Source organism: Panthera leo, chromosome C2 (genome assembly GCF_018350215.1).
Source record: "Panthera leo isolate Ple1 chromosome C2, P.leo_Ple1_pat1.1, whole genome shotgun sequence".
Classification (NCBI taxonomy): domain Eukaryota; kingdom Metazoa; phylum Chordata; class Mammalia; order Carnivora; family Felidae; genus Panthera; species Panthera leo.
Genome location: NC_056687.1, coordinates 59,796,128 through 59,818,428, shown reverse-complemented (window position 1 = coordinate 59,818,428; position 22,301 = coordinate 59,796,128). Strand labels below are relative to the sequence as shown.

General features: G+C 40.2%; 1 protein-coding gene across 1 annotated transcript in view; it reads left to right on the top strand.

Moving 5' to 3' along the window:
- Positions 1-389: 389 nt before the first annotated feature.
- USF3 (upstream transcription factor family member 3) overlaps positions 390-22,301 on the top strand; it is a 57,934-nt gene continuing 36,022 nt past the window's right edge. The window contains exon 1 of the mRNA XM_042954885.1: positions 390-659. The gene's annotated coding sequence lies outside the window, so the exon portion shown is untranslated. The remainder of the gene's footprint in view (positions 660-22,301) is intronic.

Below are 22,301 nucleotides of genomic sequence, written 5' to 3'. Positions count from 1 at the left end.
TACCTCGTTTTCTAGGTTCTCAAGTCGTCCCCTTTAAGGAACCAGGCCCACCTCTCTCCCATTCACCTACTGGCTTTCCTTGCTGCCCATCACTCTACCTTTAAGAATATTTCCTGTTCCTTCAACCCAACTTGCACACCTCCGCCCCCCGGCCCTCCTCATTGGGCCGCCCGAGGCCCGTTCAGTCTTCGGTTTTCCCTCCAACTCCTCCCGCCCTCTAGCCTAGCGCAGCGGCGTCCCAGGTTCTGATTGGCCACCGCGGCAAACTCCCCGGGGCCGGGTTGGTGGGCTGAGTGGCAGGGGCGGGAGCGCGGAGCACCTAGGGTAGGCTGTTCGCTTGCGGAGCGGCGGCCGCGGGAGGGGCGGGGAGGGGCGGGGGGAGGGGGGCTGGGAAAGTTGAGGCCGCGCTGCCGCCGGGTCTCCGGCCTTGAGGGCTCGGGCTCGCTGCGGCGGCGGTGGCCGCAAGAAGAGGCGGCGGGGGCGGGGGGAGAGGAGGGCCTGGGCCCGCGCTCCCCCAGCCCCAGAGGAGCAGGCGGCGGCCGCGGACGGAGAGATTCGCCCGGGCGGTCGGACACCCCTGCCGTACCCGCCTGGGATCATGACCCAGGCGGGGGTCGCCGCCGCCGCTGCCGCCGCGGCCGAGACCGCGCAGCCAGTGGGTGAGTGACTGCGGGAGGGGGCCGCTGACAGCCGGGGCGGGGGGCGGGGGCCGGGGCTGCGGGGGCGGCTCCGGGGGGCGGCTCCGGGCTCTGCTCCACCCACCCCCTCCCGGTCCCGGAGACTAGGGCTGCTCGGAGTGTGTCTCCTTCCTGGGGACCCCTGAGTGCGGAGCCCGGTGGGGTGCGAGCGTGGGCGGTGCACCTACCCCTCTTCTCCCCGGTCTCCGGCGCCCCGCGCCCCCTGGTGCCGGGCCGGTGGGGGACTAGCGCTGCGGCCCGGCTCCCAGATGCGCGCGGGGCGAGAGAGGCTCCACGCTGCCCTAGGTGCATAAAGAGCCGGGCATCAAGGTTCACACCGGATGGCCTTTGCCTGCCTCCTTCACCTTTTCCTGTCTCCTTCATCCCCACTTTATTCCTTGCTTTCTGAATTTCTTCGGACCCACTGGTCCGACTCATGAGACTTGCTTGTTAAGTCTCACCCCTACAGTCAGAGAGTTAGGCTTGCGTTTTCATTTAAGAAGCCTTTCTTTTCCTTTCTTAATAGGATCGGCACACAAGCATATGGCCAACTCTTGAAATCTGGCTCCATATTTCTGAAGAAATATTTCTGGACTCTTTTTCATGTTTCACATTTTGATCATTGGATTTTCCAATACTCACTGTCCTCTCCCCGCCCCACGGTTACGTTGGGATATGGCCGTACGAGTTTATTAACTTTGTCTGGAAATAAGAGACTACACAAACCTGTGTGTGTGTGTAATCCCAGCTAAGAGCTTCCAATTTACGTTCTCATAACATTAAGTAGGTATACTGACCTAACACTACCAAAAATAAGACAGTTGTGGCTAACTTAAGTTTGCATCAAGAAGAAGGTTGCTTACCTATAGACAAAGTACAGATTTCTTGAATAAACACTTTGGTGAGTAACATGGAACCTGAAGCATATCGGTACCTTTGCTTTTTCTTTAAAAACAAGTGAGCAAACAAACCAGCCTGCTTTTTGAAGGATCAACAGGCTGCCCTACTCTCTAATCATCTTATTGATTTTTACCTCTCACATAGGACACTTGTTCAATGTAGCACAGAGTTACTGTATGGGATACATTTGTTGTTTCCCTTTATTTGTAAAGGATTCTGAAGCAAAGTACTTTGTAATCATTGCATGTCTGTAACCAGAAATAGTATAATGTCTCCAGATACTATAAGAATGAATGCTTAATCTCACATTTTGATCTAGTCTAAGTAACATGGCTCTTGTATATGTAGGTATTATATTCTATCTATATTTAAAAGAGGAGTTTTGTAAAATCCAAACATGATTGCAGCCTAGAACATTCCTTAATATGAAAGCACTTCATTGCAGGGATATAAGGGCAGCATAGGATTGAAATATTTATTTTCTCAGTTAGTTGTCTATAGGACATCATGGAAATGTGAACCAGTCATGTAAGAGAAATTGATGGGTTACATTGTCAACAAGGGAAAAGAAACACTAAGGAAACAATGTTCAAGGTTAGAGGATAAACTTCAACAGGTAATCAGCTCAGAATTGTTACTTATAAACAGAGACTGAATTCAAGCTTAGGTCTTAACCATACCTGTCATCTTTTACTTTTCTAGCCTCAAGTCCAGTCGTTCTGAATCTGGACTGTAGAGTAGAATCACCTTGTATGCTTTTACATTATCATGTCCATGCCACTCCCTCCAAAGATTCTCATACTTATTTATTTATTTATTTATTTATTTATTTATTTTTTATAAAAAAAAATATTTTTTTTTGCATTTATTTATTTTTGATAGAGAGAGACAGAGCACCAGTGGGGGAGGGGCAGACAGAGAAGGAGACACAGAATCTGAAGCAGGCTCCCGGCTCGGAGCTGCTAGCACAGAGCTCAACACGGGGTTCGAACTTACAAACCACAAGATCATGACCCAAGCCAAAGTCCGATGCTTAACCGACTGAACCCCCCCAGGCGCTCCTTTTTTTTATTTTTTAATGTTTATTTTTGAGAGAGAGACACACACATAGAGTGTGAGCAGGGGAAGGGGAACGTAGAGCAGAATCTGAAGCAGGCTCCAGGCTTCACGCTGTCAATACAGAGCCTGATGTGGGGCTCGAACTCAGACTGAGAAATCATGACCTAAGCCAAAGTTGGACACTTAACTGACTAAGCCACCCAGGTACTTTTGATATGGGGTAAGCCCTAGCCAAAAACATAGTTTTTAAATTTCCCCAGGTGTTTCTATTTAGCAGTCATGGTTGACAACTACTGAGTCTAGAACAATGTCCAAGCTGCTAGGTTTGTGTTCCTGGCTCTGCTGAATCAGGCCTTCACTCATGTGTCCAGTTTTTACCCAGTGCTTCCAAACCTTTGGACCTCCTCATGGTCCCGCAACTCTGTAGTTCAGATCTCTTGCTTTTGTTAATGACATTGGTCATTTTTAGCACGTGGGCAGTCCTCCTTGTGCTCCTCCCCACCGACAATAGTTCTAACTCTACTTTTATAAAGGTTTTCCTAACAGCTCTCTCTAACTCTTAGCTATTTGTTCCCTTTGAACTTTTATGCCACATATTGTTAAAAAGACTCGCTTTGTGTTTAATTTTTTTTTTTTTAACGTTTATTTATTTTTGAGACAGAGAGAGACAGAGCATGAACAGGGGAGGGGCAGAGAGAGAGGGAGACACAGAATCGGAAGCAGCTCCGGGCTCTGAGCTGAGAGCCATCAGCTCAGAGCCCGACGCGGGGCTCGAACTCACGGACCACGAGATCATGACCTGAGCTGAAGTCGGACGCTTAACCGACTGAGCCACCCAGGCGCCCCAAGACTCCCTTTATGTTTATACTATATGGTGGTTTAATTGTATATGTGTTTTATTACTCTCAAGCTTAACAGCAAGGAGTACTTTACTTTTTGGCTCTTCTACAGTGATTTGCTAAGACTTGGATTGGTTTGCTTTGGAATCCTTCTGACACTGCTTGCAACCCTAGTTTCAGGTTTGATTCTGTCCCAGATGTTTGTGTTGTGGTAGCTTTCTCTCACCTTAACTTGCATTGAATTCACGTATGGATGTCAGTGTCTTCCATATCTTTTCCTGTTGTCTTCAGTAGGTTGGTTATTTTCTCCTCTGTGGCCCCATAACATCTTGTACTTATTTCTGGGATAATGCTGGTTATGTTGCCATAGTATGTGTTTATCTACCTTTTCTATCAGACTGCTCTCTAGAGCCTCCATGTTGAGCAACTCAATGAAGCATGTCTCATGTTGTATTCTTAATATCATTGCAGCATGGCAAAGTTAGAACCCCCCAAACATGGGAAGTGTGTTCTCTTTGTCCTTGTAATTTTTAATTTTTTTATTTTTTAAAGATTTTATTTTAAGTTTTATTTATTTGAGAGAGAGAGAGTGCACACAGGTGCGAGCAGGGGAGGGGCAGAGAGAGAGAGAGAGAGAGAAAGAGAATCCCAAGCAGGCTGCATGCTGCTCAATCTCATGGTTTGTGAGATCATGACCTGAGCTGAAACCAAGAGTCTGAACTCAACCAACTGAGCTACCCAGACACCCCTAAAGATTTTATTTTTAAGTAATCTCTATACCCAACATTGGGCTTGAATTTACAACTCCAAGATCAAGAGTCACCTGCTCTACCAACTGAGCCAGCCAGGTACCCCCATCTTTGTAATTTTAGGACCCAACATAGCACTTGTCATTAGTAGGGACTAAATAAATGTTTGCTGAGTGACTGCCATGTTATATATTATGCAGAGATAGCCTTATACATCTTTAGCATAGGTTGATTTGACATGGGTTGATTTGCTATTAAATATTTTTATGACTTCTGTTATGGATTTGGTAAGGGTTAGTGGAATTTAAGTAATTATGGTTGTGGCAGATCCCTTAAACATGTAATCTTCCTTCCAATATGCATGGGGATGTATACCTTGAGTCTTTTACTCTGAGCTCTAGAGGTTCACTCTTGTTATCCAGAAAATATTTGCAGAACTCTCACTAAGAGAAAAGCTTTTAACTGTCCAGTTGGATAATTTTTCTTTTTCTCATTAAATTTTCCATATGAGTACAATTGCACTACTTCAGAAGGCCAGATCTTTTAATTAGATCAGTAGAGCATGATAAGTTGCTCCTATTAATGTGCTAATACTGTGTTTTAAATTCAGTTCATCAAGTATTTATTGAGTGCTTACCATGTGCCTAATACTCATAGGTGCTAAAGAGAATACAGAAATAGTAAAAAGTGGGGACTCAGCTCTTAAGTTTTTAGACTTACTGGAAGGATTGAGGAACACTGTTTCAAATAATTAAGGGACTGAACATGGTACATTAGATGCAGATTTAAACATAAATACCCCAAATCTAAGATGCAATGATTAATACTATGGAAAATTAAGAAAGACCAGATATTCTTTCAGTAGAATTTATTACTCCCATATACTGAGTACTAATTGTTGAGGATACAAATATGAAAGATGTGGTTTCTACCATTTAGAAGCCTTACAGGCTAGTGAGGAAAACCGGGAAGCATATAAAGTGTGTTTCATGTTAAGATATTGTGAGGTATTATGTCAGGATGTTTGGGACTAACCTGTAGGCATCAGAGAAAGTTTCAAAGAGGAGAAGTTAGGAATATTCAGTTGGAAGATTGATATGAACATTCCAGACGAACTAACAGGTACAAAAGCATGGAAATGAGAGGGATCACTTCTTGAGTAAGGAGCTGCAAGTAGATTGGTATCAGTAGAAACTGGTATGTTAAAGAACGTGGACTTTGGAGTCAGATACGTGGTTTGCAAACTTTTATTACTGGTAGGAATAAAAGACCCTTGCAGGTCTTGTCTGTGTAGGGTAGCAGTAATCTAGTGGTAACTTCACTCTTAGTGTTAATACAGAGAGGTGCCTCAGGATTCTCTGGTTTCCATCTATGCTCCTGTACCTCCCCTTTTAACTATTGCCTGGCTGTGTGTGGAGCCCCAGATAGCCTTGCCTCACAGTTAATGAAGCCATTATTGTGTCCCCTGGTGAAAGCATCTTTGCCTTAGCTACTGTAATTTCTTAAACAGCAGAAGCCACAGGGAAGAGGACAAAGAGAAATTTGTGGTGTAACCATGAGACATACCACTTCTACCTCTACTCTGATTTCTCTTTGGTAATGAGCAATAGAAATTGCCTTTGGCTAACTTAAGCAGAAACTTTATGGATAGATTTATGGGTAGATATTGGCTAAGCTCACAGAAGTGAAGGAAGGCAGAATAATCAAGCCATAGAAAGGCCTGGGTACAGCATCTTCCAGGATCCGCTGGGCCCATAGGGCTAACTGAGCCCCGGCGGCCTTTCTTCCTTGTGTGGTCTTATAGGTCAGCCCTGTGCCCACACCTCAGAGATAAGCCCATGTTTGATGGTCCTATCAGACCTCAGAAATCAGGCAGAGAAGCTCTCCAAAGGAAAAGTAAGCTATTGTTGCCAGAAAGCTAAAAAACAACAGATATGTCCTACAGTGTTCATTGGATTTGATAGTGTGGAGATCTTTTGCAAGCAGTTATGAATAAAACCCAGATAATGGTGAAGAGTGGATGAGAAGTGAGGAAGAAGGGACGGTGAGTATAAACTACTGTTGAAGAAGCCTGATGGTTGGGAGGAAGAAAGAATGAGACCACAGGGAAGGTGTTACAAGATCAGAAAAAAAAAAAAATTTTTTTTTTTTTTTGCCTCTTAAATGAAAAGAAAAATTGAATAAGGATATATTTAAGTGGAAAAGCACTAACAGAGGAGGAGAGATTAATAATATACGAGCGAGAAGAGATATTACCTAATAAGATTACTAAGAAGTGAGAATGAGAGAATCCAGAACAAACGTAGAGAGTTTAGTGTTAACTAGAAATATTAGGGAAGGTTTTAGAGAGGAGGACAGAATTGCTTTAAAAGGTTAATAGTATTTGAATAAGCAGAGCAAAGTGGAAAGGTCACTTCAATAGGCAAATAGCATAGATTTAGCAAAATATGAACTAGCTGATAAAGAGCATAGGGAAGAACCTGTCTGTATTGGAGAGAAGGGTAGATGACATGATTAGCTTGATACCCCTTCTCCTATGTGTATTGTATTAAGTGGAAAGTGGATAAGTGAGACTGGCCAGTGAAAAGATGGTGTTAGGTAGAGCCATGAAAGCTAGGACCCAAGAGTTTGGATTTGATACTGGGAAATAGTACTGTAGATTCTGAAGCAGGAGTACCGTAAATTGGAAAGATTCCTGAGGCACTGGTATATGAAACCTTTGAAGAAGAGGGGAAAGACTGGGAACTGAAAAGACTATTAAGACACATACATGTGGGGCAACTGGGTGGCTCAGTTGCTTGAGTGTCCAACTCTTAATCGTAGCTCAGGTCTTGATCTCAGGTTGTGAGTTCAAGCCACGTGTTGGTCATGAAGCCTACTTGAAAAGAAAAGAAAAGAAAAGAAAAGAGCCAGACATGTAAAACAGGGCCTAATCTGAGATTGTAGGAATAAACAGGAGGAGATGAACATTGTGAAAAGAATTGATAGGATTTGGGGAGAAATTTTGAAGATTAATTTTGGGTTTAGAGCCTGGGTAAAGTTTTGATGTCAGTGATAAAAATGGAGAAATTGGAAGTAGGTCTCTTAAGAGGCAAGGCAATTCAACATGTTGTAAAAACCTGTTAATTGGTTTTGAAATGAAATATTCTGAAGAGAACTTGTCTAACCAAAAGTTTGGGACAAGATCTGTGTTGAAAGTTGGCTTTATTATAAGAAATAAATAAACAAATAAAACAAAACATAATGCCTTTTACACGGAAACAGTTTGAAACTTTGTAGAGAGAAAGCAAATAGAAGAGCAAATAGCATTGAGCCTTGGAAGTCAAAGTGAGAGACAAGGATTCATGTTAGAGAAGGAAAATGCATAATTGGGGAAGAGGAAGACAAATTGGGAGAAAAGGGAGACAACAGCAGCCTCCAATCCTGCAGAGAGAAGAGGGAAGGCAGAGAAAAGATCTCTGGTGTGGGGAAGAGTAGTCCAGACCTCTAAGAAAGCAGTTTTGGTGGGCAGGGACAATCAGAAGACTGCTGCCATGGGTTTAGGAGGGATTGACCAATGCAGGAAAGTGAGAAGCTTCAGAGGAATAGTAGGAAAGAAATGGAATGATAGAAAAGGCAGTAAATTTTTGTTTAATAAGTTCCGATTTTGGAAGCAAAAGAGAAAATGGTTAAGGAGGAAATAAAGTGCTAAAGAGAAAGGAATCAAATATAGAGTCCTTCTCCATAGATGGAAGAGTTATCATTGGGATGTTCTGGAGGGCTGAAAGGATGCATGGGCAGAGTCTGTTATGATATATGTAGGATGCAGTGAAGGGAGTCTTACTGGATGACCTCTGTCTTCCCAGTGAATTAGGGGGGAAATGGAAAAAAGGCAACTATCATGTACTGAGCTCTTGCCATGTACCAGATACATTGCGTGATCCATTAAAGGTATTATCATATAAAATCATAACAGTTCTCCCAGAGGTTGGTGATAGTCTCTTAATTTTAAATGTGAAGATGCCAAGACTTCAAGGAATACTTATTTTATTTTACTGTTTTTAAAGTTTTGAAAATTTATTTATTTTTGAGAGAGAGAGAGCATGTGTGTGTGTACACATGTGCGTAAGCATGTGCAAGTGGGAGAGAGGCAGAGAGGGGGAGAGAGAGAATCCCAAGCAGGCTCCATGCTGTCAGCACAGAGCCTGACGTGGGGCTCAATCCCATGGACAGTGAGATCATGACCTATTTTATTTTTTAATGGAGGAACTTTTTTTAAAGTTTATTTCTTTTGAGAGAGAGAAGGAAAGCATGAATGGGGGAAGGGCAGAGAGAGAGAAGGGGAGAGAGAGAATCCCAAGCAGGCTCCATACCAACCAGCACAGAGCTGGATGCAGGGCTCCATCTCACAAACCATGAGATCATGACCTGAGCAGAAACCAAGAGTTGGACGCTTAACTGACTGAACCATGCAGGCACCCCTCAGACTTAAAAAAAGAAAAAAAAAAAAAAGATTATTTTATTTTATTTTTACAATGTTTATTTTTGAGAGAGCATAAACAAGGGAGGGGCAGAGAGAGAGAGGGAGAGAAAGGATCTGAAGCAGGCTCTGCACTGTCAGTGGAGAGCCTGACATGGGGCTCGAACCATGAACCCAGAGATCATGACCTGAACGCTAGCCAGATGCTTAACCAACTGAGCCACCCAGACACCCCAGATTTTATTATTTTGACTTAAAAATTTTTATTTTAAGTAGGCTTTACCTCAATGCAGAGCCCAACATGGGGTTTGAACTCATGACCCTGAGATCAAGACCTGAGCTGAGGTCAAGAATCTAACACTTAACTGACTGAGCCACCCAGGTGCCCCTTATTATTATTTTTTAAAGTAATCTCTATACCCAGTGTGGGGCTCGAACCTACAACTCTGAGATCAAGAGTCACACACTCACTGACTGAGCCAGTCAGGCACCCCAGGGAATACTTATTTTAAAACCAAGTAGCTAGTAAATGTCAGCTTTTTGATTCTAGGTCTGATATCAAAGACTATTGCCATTCTCCTATACCATTCATTCATTAATTTGAGGTGACAGATACATGGGGTGTTAGTGATTATATTGGCTGTGCTTCAGAATTACTTTTGGGGTCTAAAAAAATTCCTGCACCCTGCACCAGTCGTTCATTCCTTCACCAACATACTTTAAAAAAAAAAAAAAATTATTTATTTATTTATTTAGAGAAAGTGCGAGTGGGAGAGGGGCAGAGACAGAAGGGAGAGAGAGAGAATCCCAAGCAGACTCCGCATTGTCAGTGCAGAGCCTGATGCGGGGTTGGAACCAATGAGCTATGAGATCATGACCTGAGCTGAAGTCAGACGTTTAACTGACTGAGCCACCCAGGTGCCCCACCAACATACTTATTACCTACTATGTTATGGTTCTCCAGAGAAAGAGAATGAATAGAATATATATCACAAGAGGAGCCCAAAGCATCATATAGCATCATATGGAGGTGGGAGGGAGGTGAGGGCTTGTGAAAAGGACACAGGAACAAGCCCAAAAGAGTGCCCAGTGGCCAAAGCTCGAATAATTTCAACAATAAAATAACTATAGCATTATATTTTAACCCAAAGAGTAAAATATTTGTTTGAGGCAATACTGATATAAATGAATTATTGAATAAATAAATTGGAGAAGAGACAAATCTTCTTTGCAGAATAATTAAAAAAAAATTTATTTAGATACTCCCTTCTCTAAGAGATGGAGATTAATTCCCCTCTCCCTGAGTATGAGTTAGACTTAGTACCCACTTCCAAAGACTAGAGTATGGAACGGGAAAAATAGTAACATAGGAGTAATTACTGGAGTCATGTTAACAGGAAATTTAAGGAGGAAAGTTGGTGTGAAAGACTACATCTTTTATGACTTCAGTATGATCTAAGTAATTTAATATAAGGATGTTTTATTTGTATAGTGAAAAAAATCTAGTTAAGTAACAGAATTAAAAATAGGAAAGTAAATATACATCTTTATTAACATTGAAAAGCTGGTAAGGGTGTCATCTAAAGATCAAAAACACTGAGGAATTTATGAAAAATGCAAAGCATATGGAATCAGGTTGATGGCAAAACTATACAGTTTGGAGAAATTGCAACCCATTACAGACTTAAAGGGGAAACAGTAGGAAAGTGAGTTTTCCCACTGCAATTCTGGAAAATCCCAAAGCTTAGAGACTTTGCAAAGTAGGAGGGGCTTGAGGTTGGTTGTCTTAGTCCATTCAAGCTGCTATAACAAAATATAGACTGGGTGGCTTATAAACAACAGAAATTTATTTCTCACAGTTTTGGAGGCTGAAGTCCAAATCATGGTGCCAGTATAGTTGGATTCTTCCAGGTTGTGTTCTACCTACTTCATGCTGTAACCTCTCACGTGGGGGAAGGGGTAAGCAAGCTCTCTGGGACAGCTTTTATAAGGGCACTAATCCCATTCATCAAGGCTTTGCCCTCATGACCTAATCATTTCCCAGAGGTCCTACCTCCTAATACCGTCACCTTAGGATTTAGGATTTCAACATAAGAATTTTGGGGGCTGGGGCGCCTGGGTGGCTCAGTCGGTTGAGCGGCCGACTTCAGCTCAGGTCATGATCTCGCGGCCCGTGAGTTCGAGCCCCGCGTCAGGCTATGTGCTGACAGCTCAGAGCCTGGAGCCTGTTTCAGATTCTGTGTCTCCCTCTCTCTGACCCTCCCCCATTCATGCTCTGTCTCTCTCTGTCTCAAAAATAAATAAACGTTAAAAAAAAATTAAAAAAAAAAAAGAATTTTGGGGGGACACATTCAGACCATTGCAGTGGTCAAAGGTAATTAATTAGCAGACTTCAGAACAGCTGTGACGGGACCAATTACAATACCTAATTACAGTTTTTCCTCACAGGCTAAAGTAGTAGAACATATTTATATAAATTGAGGGCATCTCCATCCTGGGCTTTAGGACCAGAGAGAGAATCAGGGCTATATTTTAGAGAACTTCCAGTTGTCACTGTGAATGTAGAGCTCCTTCCTTCAGAAGCCACCCACCTAGCTGTTCACCTCCTCCATCCATGTATGATACTTTTGATAGCCAGAACTTTTATGATTAGCATGCACATTCATGGCAGGGAGAAGAGTGATTTTTCACATATATTAAAGCATTGGTTCTTAGTGGTAAAAACACATTAAAATCACCTAGGGAGCTTTCTTTAAAAGGATAATTTCTACAGTGCATCCAGAATTGAAAACTACTATGCTGGGGAAACCAACTTTATCTGCCAATTCACTTAACGAATTCTCACTAAATATTTAAGGAAAACCAATAGGATGAAAGAGTGACATCAAGCCGAACAAAAAGAGGAATTGATTTTTGAGAAAACAAATTGAATGTAATGGACAAAAGATAACATTTTTGTTAAAAAAAATTCTAAAAAATTTGAGAGCATGTGATTTCCATAAAATAGCAATGGGTGCTATGAAAAAGAACAAAAAAGTTTTTGGAAATTAGAAACATGTTTTCTGAAATACAAACTTCAACAGCAGGCTGAATAGCAACATGGTTGTAATATATGACTAATGAACCAGATAATCAAACCAAGGAATTCTTCTAAAATATGGTATGGGGCACCTGGGTGGCTCAATCTCTTGAGTGTCAACTTTGGCTCAGGTCATGATCTCATGGTTCATGAGTTTGAGCCCCACATGGGGCTCACTGCTGTCAGCCTGTCAGCACAGAGTCCACTTTGGATCTTCTGTCCCTCTCTCTCTGCCCCTCCCCTGCTTGCACTCTCCCCAAAATAAAGAAAATATATTTTAAAAATAAAAATATTTTAAAAATATGGTACAAAAAGACAAGAAAATTATGAGCTGTTGGACATGCAGGATAAATCAAGGAGGAGAACTAACCACTGGAGCCAAAATTCTACACAATTTCAGTAAGTGTGGCATGGGAGATGGGCAGTGGGCAGTTGGTGGGTAAGAAATAGAGTATTTTAAAACTTCTGTAATGGGGCGCCAAGGTGGCTCAGTCAGTTGAGCATCTGACTGTGGCTCAGATCATGATCTCACAGTCCGTGAGTTCGAGCCCTGCATCAGGCTCTCTGCTGTCAGCACAGAACCCACCTCAGATCCTCTGTCCCCTCTCTCTCGCTCCCCTCCCCCTCTTGCATGTGTGCTCTCTCTCTCTCTTATTAAAAAATTAAACATTAAAAAAAACCTTTTGTAATGAGAGGGGAGGAGACCATAGATACTGTTTTTTTGTTTTTTGTTTGTTTGTTTGTTTGTTTTTAATTTATTTTTGGGACAGAGAGAGAGACAGAGCATGAACGGGGGACGGGCAGAGAGAGAGGGAGACACAGAATCGGAAACAGGCTCCAGGCTCCGAGCCATCGGCCCAGAGCCTGACGCAGGGCTCGAACTCACGGACCGCGAGATCGTGACCTGGCTGAAGTCGGACGCTTAACCGACTGCGCCACCCAGGCGCCCCTAGATACTGTTTTTAAGAAGAAGAAAATATATTTAAGTTGTAATATGAAGATAGGTTATCAATAAGCAATTCCTTTTCTCTCAGCTTTGCATTTCTTTGTGTGTCACTTTCATCCTCACACTGGCTTCTTTTTTTGCATGATGTCTGTAATGTCCATATTTGGAATTCTATGCATTCTCTTTAAAGTGGAAAAGGAAAGAGGATAGCTACCCATACCGTCAAGGAAAAGTCCTGAAGTTTGCTATATTTGTACCAATCTGAGACCAGTCACCGTGCCCCCAAAAAAGTCATTTGCCGAGACTCGCCAAGGTCCGCCACCGAAGCACAAAGCCTGGTTTAGGGGTACATACCTAAGTGAAAAATCAGGGAGTTCCATGAAGTGGAGAGGAGAAAATATCAAATGTCCACTGTAGTGTGTTTCTTAGAATTGCTAGGGAAATTCATAAATTGAACGGATGAAAGAGGAAAAAAGGTGTTGAGGAAAATAAGAAACAAAAAAATCAGGCAAGGAAAAGTAAAAAAGCATAGGTGGGAGGAGAGAGAAGAGAATATGACCACATGGGACAATATTTACAATAAATGTGACTGGAATAACTCCTCTCTTGTTTTTCTTTTCTTTCTTTTTTTTTTAAGGCTCTTAGATTGTGTAGAACCAAATCTCCAGATTTGTGTTATGTCAGACAAATATAAAAACAAAATAATGTAGACAGTTTAAAAATAAAATACACATGTACATGCCCCAGGCAATTGTTGAATATATTTCAAAGAGCAAACATTTTCTTTTAAAAATACTTATATAATGTTATACCTAAGTAGGTAATAATATATTCTTCTTAAATACTCATTTAAAAAAAGTAGGGAGGGGTGACTGGGTGGCTTCATCTGTTGAGCATCCAACTTTGGCTCAGGTTACATGATCACGGTTCATGAGTTTGAACTCCACATTGGACTTGCTGCCATCAGCGTGGAGCCTGCTTCGGATCCTCTGTTCCCTTCTCTCTGTCCCTCGCCTGCTTGCACTCTCTCTCTCAAAAATAAATAAACATTAAAAAAGGTAATAAAAACTTTTTGAAAGGAGGGGTGTGACACCTGGCTGACTCATTTGTTAGAGTGTGCAGCTCTTGATTGCTGGGTTGTGAGTTTGAACCCCATGTTGGGTGTAGAGATTATTTAAAAGACAAATACTCATGTAACACTTAATAAAAATATATCATGTAAGAGGGCTATAAAAAATCTCAAATTCTAAAAATTTGACACTTCAAAAAATTTTTATTTTTAACATTTTTTTAAATGTTTATTTATTTTTGAGAGAGAGTGCATGAGCTGAGGAGGCACAGGGAGAGACAGACAGAATCTGAAGCAGGCTCCAGGCTCTGAACTGTCAGCACAGAGCCTGACGCTGGGTCTGAGATCATGATCTGAGCTGAAGTCAGACTTCTAGCCGACTGAACCAGCCAGGCGCCGCCTCCCTACCCCCCCCCCCCGCCCCAAATTTTATTTATTTAAGTAATCTCTACATCCAACGTGGGGCTCAAACTCACAACCCAAAGAAGAGTTGCATGCTTCACCGACTGAGCCAGCCAGGCTCCCCTAAAAATCAGATACTATTTATTGCCAGTCATAATGCAGGGACACGCGCACGCGCGCACACACACACACACACACACACACACACACACACACACACAGAAATTAACAAAATGGGAACCAAAAAAGAAATATAACTACTTGGAAAGTTTTTTGTTTCCACTCAAGTCAGAGGAAATAAAAGTTGAAATTACAAGGAAGAAAAAGTCAAGATAATGAAAAGCTAATCACAGAAAAAGAAATATAAATGATTCATAACATATGAAAGGGTATTCAGCCTCATGAGTTATCAAGGAGATGCAAGTTAAGCAATAAGATATCTTTTGCCTTTTGGGATGAGAAAAGCTTAAGAGATGTTGATTGCAGCCTTTTTTTTCAGGATTGTTTTTAATAGCAAAAATAGTAAAAGGGAAAGAGAAAAAATGAGTATTGATCAATGGGGAACAGCTAAATAAATTATGGCTCCATGCTGCATAACACTATGTAGGTATTAAAAGAATAAGGTAAATTAATATGTACTTACCTGGAAAGATGTTCATAATGAATTTCTAGGTAAAAAGAAAGCATGTTTCAGGGTGACAGCATGATTTCATTTTTATAAAAAATTTATGTGCATATGATAATATAAATATACATTATATATATTATATATAATATTATATACATATTATGTTATAATGTGTATATTATATGTATTTATATGTATATATGTATATGTATGTATACATATATATGTATACATGTATGTATATTATAATATGTATATAATATGTATATATATTATATATATTATATTATATATGTATATGTAATAACTCTGTAGAAAGATAAAGAAAATTGGTGTCAAATTGATTCCCAACTAGGGGAGAATAAAACTGAATAGGTGATAGTGGGTACTCTAATTTTTCTCCCCCCGAAAAAGAGATGTAGTTACAGATAATATTTACTTTCTTGGTTTTCAGTATAGTATTTATTTTTTATTTTTTTAAATTTAATTTTAGAGCACATGAGTGGGAGAGAGGGGCAGAGAGAAAAAGAGAATCTTAAGCAGCCTCCATGTTCAGCCCCGAACCCAATGTGGGGCTTTGATCCCACGACCCTGGGGTCATGACCTGAACTGAAATCAGGAGTCTGACGCTTAACTGACTGAGCCACCCAGGCACCCCTCAGTATAGTAATTTAAGACATAATTTAAAATTTAACTGAAACTACATATTATTTAGGAATCAATGACTATTGAAAATGCCACATAGTAAAATCTATGGGCTGTCCTTGAGGAAATATTATAGTCTTAAATACATTTATTAGGAAGACTGAGAAGCAATTCATATTGTAGAAGAAAAAATGCATTCAGGTAGCAAAAGATTAAAATTCTGTATGAGGATATACAGTAAGTATTTCTTGTACCCTTTTCCCCATTCCCCTCTTCAAAGGCGATCCTTCCAGAGAAATTCTGTGCATTTGTCAACATACACATTTATGTTCTCCTCCCCATCCCAAAGGATAGGTATTATATATGTTTGTAATTTTTTAAGTTAAAAAAATATATATACTTATATAAGTATACACATATGTACATTTATACATATGCATATTTACATGTACATATATACATATGTGCGCATGTGTGTGTACATATGTATAGTTTGCTAGTGCTGCCATAAAATACCACAGACTTGGTGGTTTAAACAAGAAATGTTTATTTTCTTACAGTTCTGGAGTCTAGAAGTCCAAGATCAAGGTGTCAGCAGGTTTTTAAAAAAAAATTTTTTTTTTTAATGTTTATTTATTTTTGAGACAGAGAGAGACAGAGCATGAATGGCAGAGGGTCAGAGAGAGAGGGAGACACAGAATCTAGAGCAGGGTCCAGGCTCTGAGCTGTCAGCACAGAGCCCGACGCGGGGCTCGAATTCACAGACCATGAGATCATGACCTGAGCCGAAGTCGGAAGCTCAACCAACTGAGCCACCCAGGCGCCCCTTTTTTTTTTCATTTTTTAAAAAATGTTTTTATTTTATTTTTGAAACAGAGACAGAGCATGAGAGGGGAGGGGCAGAGAGGGAGACATAGAATCTGAAGCAGGCTCCAGGCTCTAAGCTGTCAGCACAGAGCCCAATGCGGGGCTCAGACTCACCAACCATGAAATCATGACCTGAGCTGAAGTCAGACACTTAACCGACTGAGCCACCCAAGTGCCCAAGGTGTCAGCAGGTTTGATTTCTTCTGAGGCCTCTCATCTTGGCTTGTCGATAGTTGCCTTCTTGTGGTATCCTCATGTGGTAGTTCTCATGTCTGTGTGGTCTGTGTTTTAATCTCATTTTCTTATAAGGACACCAGGCAGGGGTGCCTGGGTGGATCAGTCGGTTAAGCATCTGACTCTTGATTTCTGATCAGGTCATGATCTCACAGTTCGTGAGTTTGAGCCCGGTGTCAGACTCCATGCTGACTGTGAGGAGCCTGCTTGGGGTTCTCTCTCCCTCTCTCTCTGCCCCTCCCCTGCTCATGCTTCTTTCTCAAAATAAATAAATAAATGTTTTTAAAAAAGGATACCAGGGGCACCTGGGTGGCTCAGTAGATTAACTGTCTGACTTCAGCTCAGGTCATGATCTCACGGCTTGTGGATTCAAGCCCTGTGTCAGGCTCTGTGTTGACAGCTCAGAGCCTGAGCCTGCTTTGGATTCTGTGTCTCCCTCTCTCTGTCCCTCCCCCACTTACACTCTGGTGTGTGTGTGTGTGTGTGTGTGTGTGTGTGTGTGTGTGTGTGTGTATGTGTGTGTGTGTGTGTGTCATAAATAAACGTTAAAAAAAAAAAAAAAAAGACACCCGTCAAATTAGGGCCCACCCTAATGACCCATTTAAAAAGATTTTATTTTAGGGCACTTGGGTGGCTCAGGTTAAGTGTCCAACTTCAGCTCAGGTCATAATCTCACGATTTGTGAGTTCGAGGCCTGTGTTTGGCTCTGTGTTGACAGCTCAGAGCCCGGGTACCCCTCTAATGACCCATTTTAACTTAATTACCTTTTTAAAGGCTTTATCTCTAAATACAGTCACATTCCAGAGTACTGGGGGTTAGGACATCACCATATGAATTTGGAGGAGACACAATACAGCCCATTTTATAATCATATATATTATATATTTTATATATATAATATATATACACAGACCTATATATTGTACGTATATACATACATTTATATTATACATATGTGTACATACATATACATATATTTGGATTGAATGTTTAGGTATTATGATTCAATCTTTTATTTTTCAAGTTTATGTTGAGAGAGAGCACGTGTGCACAAGCGAGCATGAGCAGGGGAGGGGCAGAGAGAGAAGGAAAGAGAGAATCCTGTGCTGTTAGAGCGTGGAGCCCAAAGTGGGACTTGAACCCACGGGCTGTGAGATCATGACCTGAGCCGAAACCAAGAGTCGGACACCTGACCAACTGAGCCACCCAGTTGCCCCTCAATCTATTTTAGATTGAACCATCTGAAATTGTAGTTTCTAGAGGCAGAAAAAGTCAAATATGGGCAATTTCAGATGATTCAACATAATACTGTAACATATTTAATCATTCTTTTTTTTTTTTTTTAATTGTTCTTTTGATGAGCCTTTAGGGTGTTTCCTTGTCCTTTGCTACTTGAAACAATTTTATAATGAATATCCTTGAATAAATGTCCTGTTGCACATACATGAATATGACTTGTAGAGTAAATTTCTAGGAGTTGTTACATCAGAGAGGTACATATTTCTGTGGACCAGATGTGGGTCCACAGTGTGTTAGGAGGAGCTGGTCTGGGCACTCTCCCTTAGGCTTTCCATCACGGGCAGGACTACCTCAGCAGAAAGAGACTGGGCCCTAAAGACAGAGGCAGAAGTTGGGGGTGGGGGAGAGAATGTAAGAGACAGTGTGGGGAGAGGCATTACCTGCATCAGAGGAACTGTACTGAGATATTCTCAATGGATTGTTTGTGACTAACAATAACTAGAGGATTTGTATCATATAGTCGTGATCAGTAGAGTCATGGGATCCACCCTAAATTTATCCAAGGAGCAGGATCACCCATGGAAGAGGTTTGAACTGAGAGTGGAAGGTATTTTGTACTATTTACATTTTATGTGTCCTACTCCTTCAGCGTAATAGTATGTACTAGTATGTATGTAGTATGTACGTAGGTAATTGCTTGGACTTATGTAGAGAAAATGTCTGGAATTGATACCACCAGACTGTTAAAAGTGGAGGGGCATTGGTACTTCATACACATCTCTGCTGTTTCAAATTTTTACAAAAGTTATTTTTGCAATTGAATTTTTAAAAACTTAATAATGGAATTTAGTTATATATTCTTAACCAGGAGTATTTATAGCTTGTATGGGAAGAGCAAAGGAAGGGTAAGAGTCTAACAAATTCTAAACTGTCCACAGTGGGTATTCCTGGAAAGCATGATAGTAGAGCTAAGGAACTTTTCCATTTAACTTTATATATTTCTGTATTCCTTGAAAATAATTTTTATGCAAATTGGTTACTTGTGTAGTTCGTAAGTAAAAATTTAAAATCTTTGGCTTATTTCTTTTTCTTGAGATATGGTTTGACCCAACTTCACAGTGAAAGCTCCAGTGGCAGGACTTCCTTAATTTCCTTTTTGTATATATGACATAGTATCTCCAGGTTGGCATTTAGGAACCACCCTGACTGATAGCTCCAGGCAGGATGATGATGCGATTCACAGGAAGGAGCCAGCAATGTTGTTAAAGGATGTAGGATTTCTGTAATGGCAAAGGAAATTAGGACTTCTGATAGCAGTTATAGAAAGCAGAAGACAGCACAGCACACTCATAAATACGTCCTCAAGTGCCTGCCAAGACGGAAAGCTGCTGCTAAAACCAAACACTATGAGGAAGGATTCTTTGGGCTATGAAGAGTACCCCTGTGCTATCCCTGAACTCTAGAATACAGATGTGCCAGATTTCATGAGTTGAACCAGGTAGACAAGTAATAGGATGTTCTAGGTAGAGGATTATTAACCTAAAATATAGTAAAGATGATAAATGCACATAATGGTTCATATAGCAAAATACAGAGAGCAAAGATGCCTACAGCATTAAATAAGATAGAAATTAGAACGTACACATCCATGATGTTAAATATAAAACTATAATCACAATTTTGTATATTTAATGATAGAGAAATGCTCACCTTAAGTAAAATGCAGAATACAAAGTTACTTATGGTTTAACATTTGTAAAGTGCATACAAAAAAGAATTACAAAATCCACAAGAATGTCAATGATGATTCTTGTGTATTCTGGTTGGGTGATGTGATTGAGAGTAGTTTCATTTTTATCTTTATGTTTGGCTTTTCTAGGTATGTATTACTTTTACTATAAGGAAAACCTGTTATAAAGTGTTAAATAAGCATATAAAATGATATTTATTTTAATTATACTAATGGTATAAATGGCTGCAATCCAGACCAGGGATATAAGCTTAGTTGTGTCATTATTTTCATGGTTCATACTCTAGTTCAGTGGGTTAAAGCATTTTGATTGGCGAGAACTAAGGATTTACTAGAGGTCTCAAATAAAGACATAGAACACATTTGAAAAACTGCCTATCTGTGTTCATCTTCCATAAACATTTTGAATCATTGTAAAATACTTAGGAATGTGTTAAGCAGCAAAAAACCAGAATTAAGTGTAGAGGTTGAAAAGATTTTCCTCAAACCATGGGCAAATATGTTTAAACAATGTGCCATAAAATGTTTTCAACTAAGACATTTTAATTCTAATTCGAAATTTGATGATAAGAATTAGGTTTTTCTCTTCATGATATCTAAAGACACAATTCATTTTATGTTATTATATTTATTAAAATTTTTTTAAGTTTATTTATTTTGATAGAGAACACGCATGAGCAGGGGAGAGGCAGAGAGAGAGGGAGAGAGCAAGAAACTCAAGTGGGCTTTGTACTGTCAGTGCAGAGTCCAGTGTGTGGCTCAAACTCACCAACTGTGAGGGCATGACCTGAGCTGAAACCAAGAGTTGGGCACTTAACCGACGAGTGCCCCAAGACACAATTTAAATTAATCTTTACCATTAATTTGCTTCTTGGTGGAAAGAAAACACAATTTGCCCCTGAACAGTGAGACCTAGTTTTGTTTTATTTTGTTTTTATTTTATTTTATTTTATTTTATTTTATTTTATTTTATTTTATTTTATTTCATTTCATTTCATTTCATTTCATTTCATTTCATTTCATTTCAGTTTAAGTTTATTTTAAGAAAGAAGGGAAGGGCACAGAGAGAGAGAATCCCAAGCAGTCTCTCCAATGTCAGCATGGAGCCCATGCTTGATCTCACCAGCCGTGAAATCATGACCTGAGCTGAAACGAAGAGTTGGATGCTTAACCGGCTGAGCCACCCAGGCGCCTCTAGACCTAGTTTTTTAAAAAAATAAGTGCTAGTACTTATTTTCGGTAGCTTCACATTTTCTCTGTATTAGGAAAATTGGGGATGATTGGTAGCTAAATAGAATTTTATGTTGAAAGAAAACAGATGTATAAACTGATGAAAAAGATGAATGGGTAGAGAATTTCAGATTACCCAAAGAGACATCAAAAAATTTCTTTTTTTTTTTTTTCAAGGATGATTGAGATACAATTCACATACCGTAAAGTTTACATATTTAAAGTGAAATTTAGTGGGTTTTGGTATATTTGTAGACTTGTGCAACTATCACCACAGTATAATTTTAGAACGTTCATCATCCCCAAAAGAACACAGACCTCCCACCTAACCCCCCTCATTTTCCTCAGGCCTGGCAACCACCAGTTTACTTTCAGTCTCTATAAATTTTCATGTTCCAGAACTTAAAGTAGATGGGATCATACAATATGCAGTCTTCTGTGACTGGTTTCTTTCACATTGCATAATGCTTTCAAAGTTCATCCATGCTGTAGCATGTATCAGTACTTCATTCCTTTTTATTGCTGAATTATATTCTGTTGTGTGAATATACCACAGTTTATCCCTTCTTAGTTGATATACATTTGGGTTGTTTTCCTTTTTTGGCTATTATGAATACTCCTGCTATGAACATTCATGTGCAAGTTTTTGTGCGTGAACACTTGTTTTGAGTTCTCTGGATTATATCTCTAGGAGTAGAAATGCTTGGTCATATGTTAACTCTATGTGTAACATTTTGAGGAACTGCCAGATTGTTCCAAAGTGGCTGTACCATTTTTTTTTTAGTTCCACCAGCCATATATGAGGCTTCTAATTTCTCCACATCCTCACCAACACATGTTATTATCTCTTTTATTTTAGCCTTCCCAGCAGGTATGAGGTCATATCTCACATGGTTTTTATTTATATTTTCCTAATGGCTAATAATGTTGAACATCTTTTCATGTGTTTATTGGGCATTTGTATATCTTCCTTAGAGAAATGTCTATTCAGATGCTTTGCCCATTTTTAAAACAAGTTTATTTTGAGAGCGAGAGAGAGAGAAAGCGCAAGCAGGGTAGGGGCAGCGAGAGAATCCCAAGCAGGCTCTGTGCTGTCAGCTGGGTGCCCAAGGCAGGGCTCCATCTCAAGAATTGTGAAATCATGACCTTAGCCCAAACCAAGAGTCAGACACTTAACCAACTGAGCCACACAGGCACCCCTCCCCCATTTTTAAATTAGGTTGTCTTTTAATTATTGAGTTGTAAGAGTTCTTTACATATTGTATATGCATTTCCCTTATTAGATATTTGTAAATATTTTCTCTCATTCTGTGGGTTATCTTTTCACTTTCTTGATGGTGTCCTCTGACCATAAACATTTAAAAGTTTGAAATCTAATATATCTATATTTTCTTTTGTTGCTGGTGCTTTTCATTTTGTATCTAAGAGTTTTAAAGTGTTCGCTATAATGTTGAACTGTGATATGATTCTCTCTGAGTTAATTTTTGTATGTTTTATGAGATAGGGGTCTAACTTCATTCATTTGCATG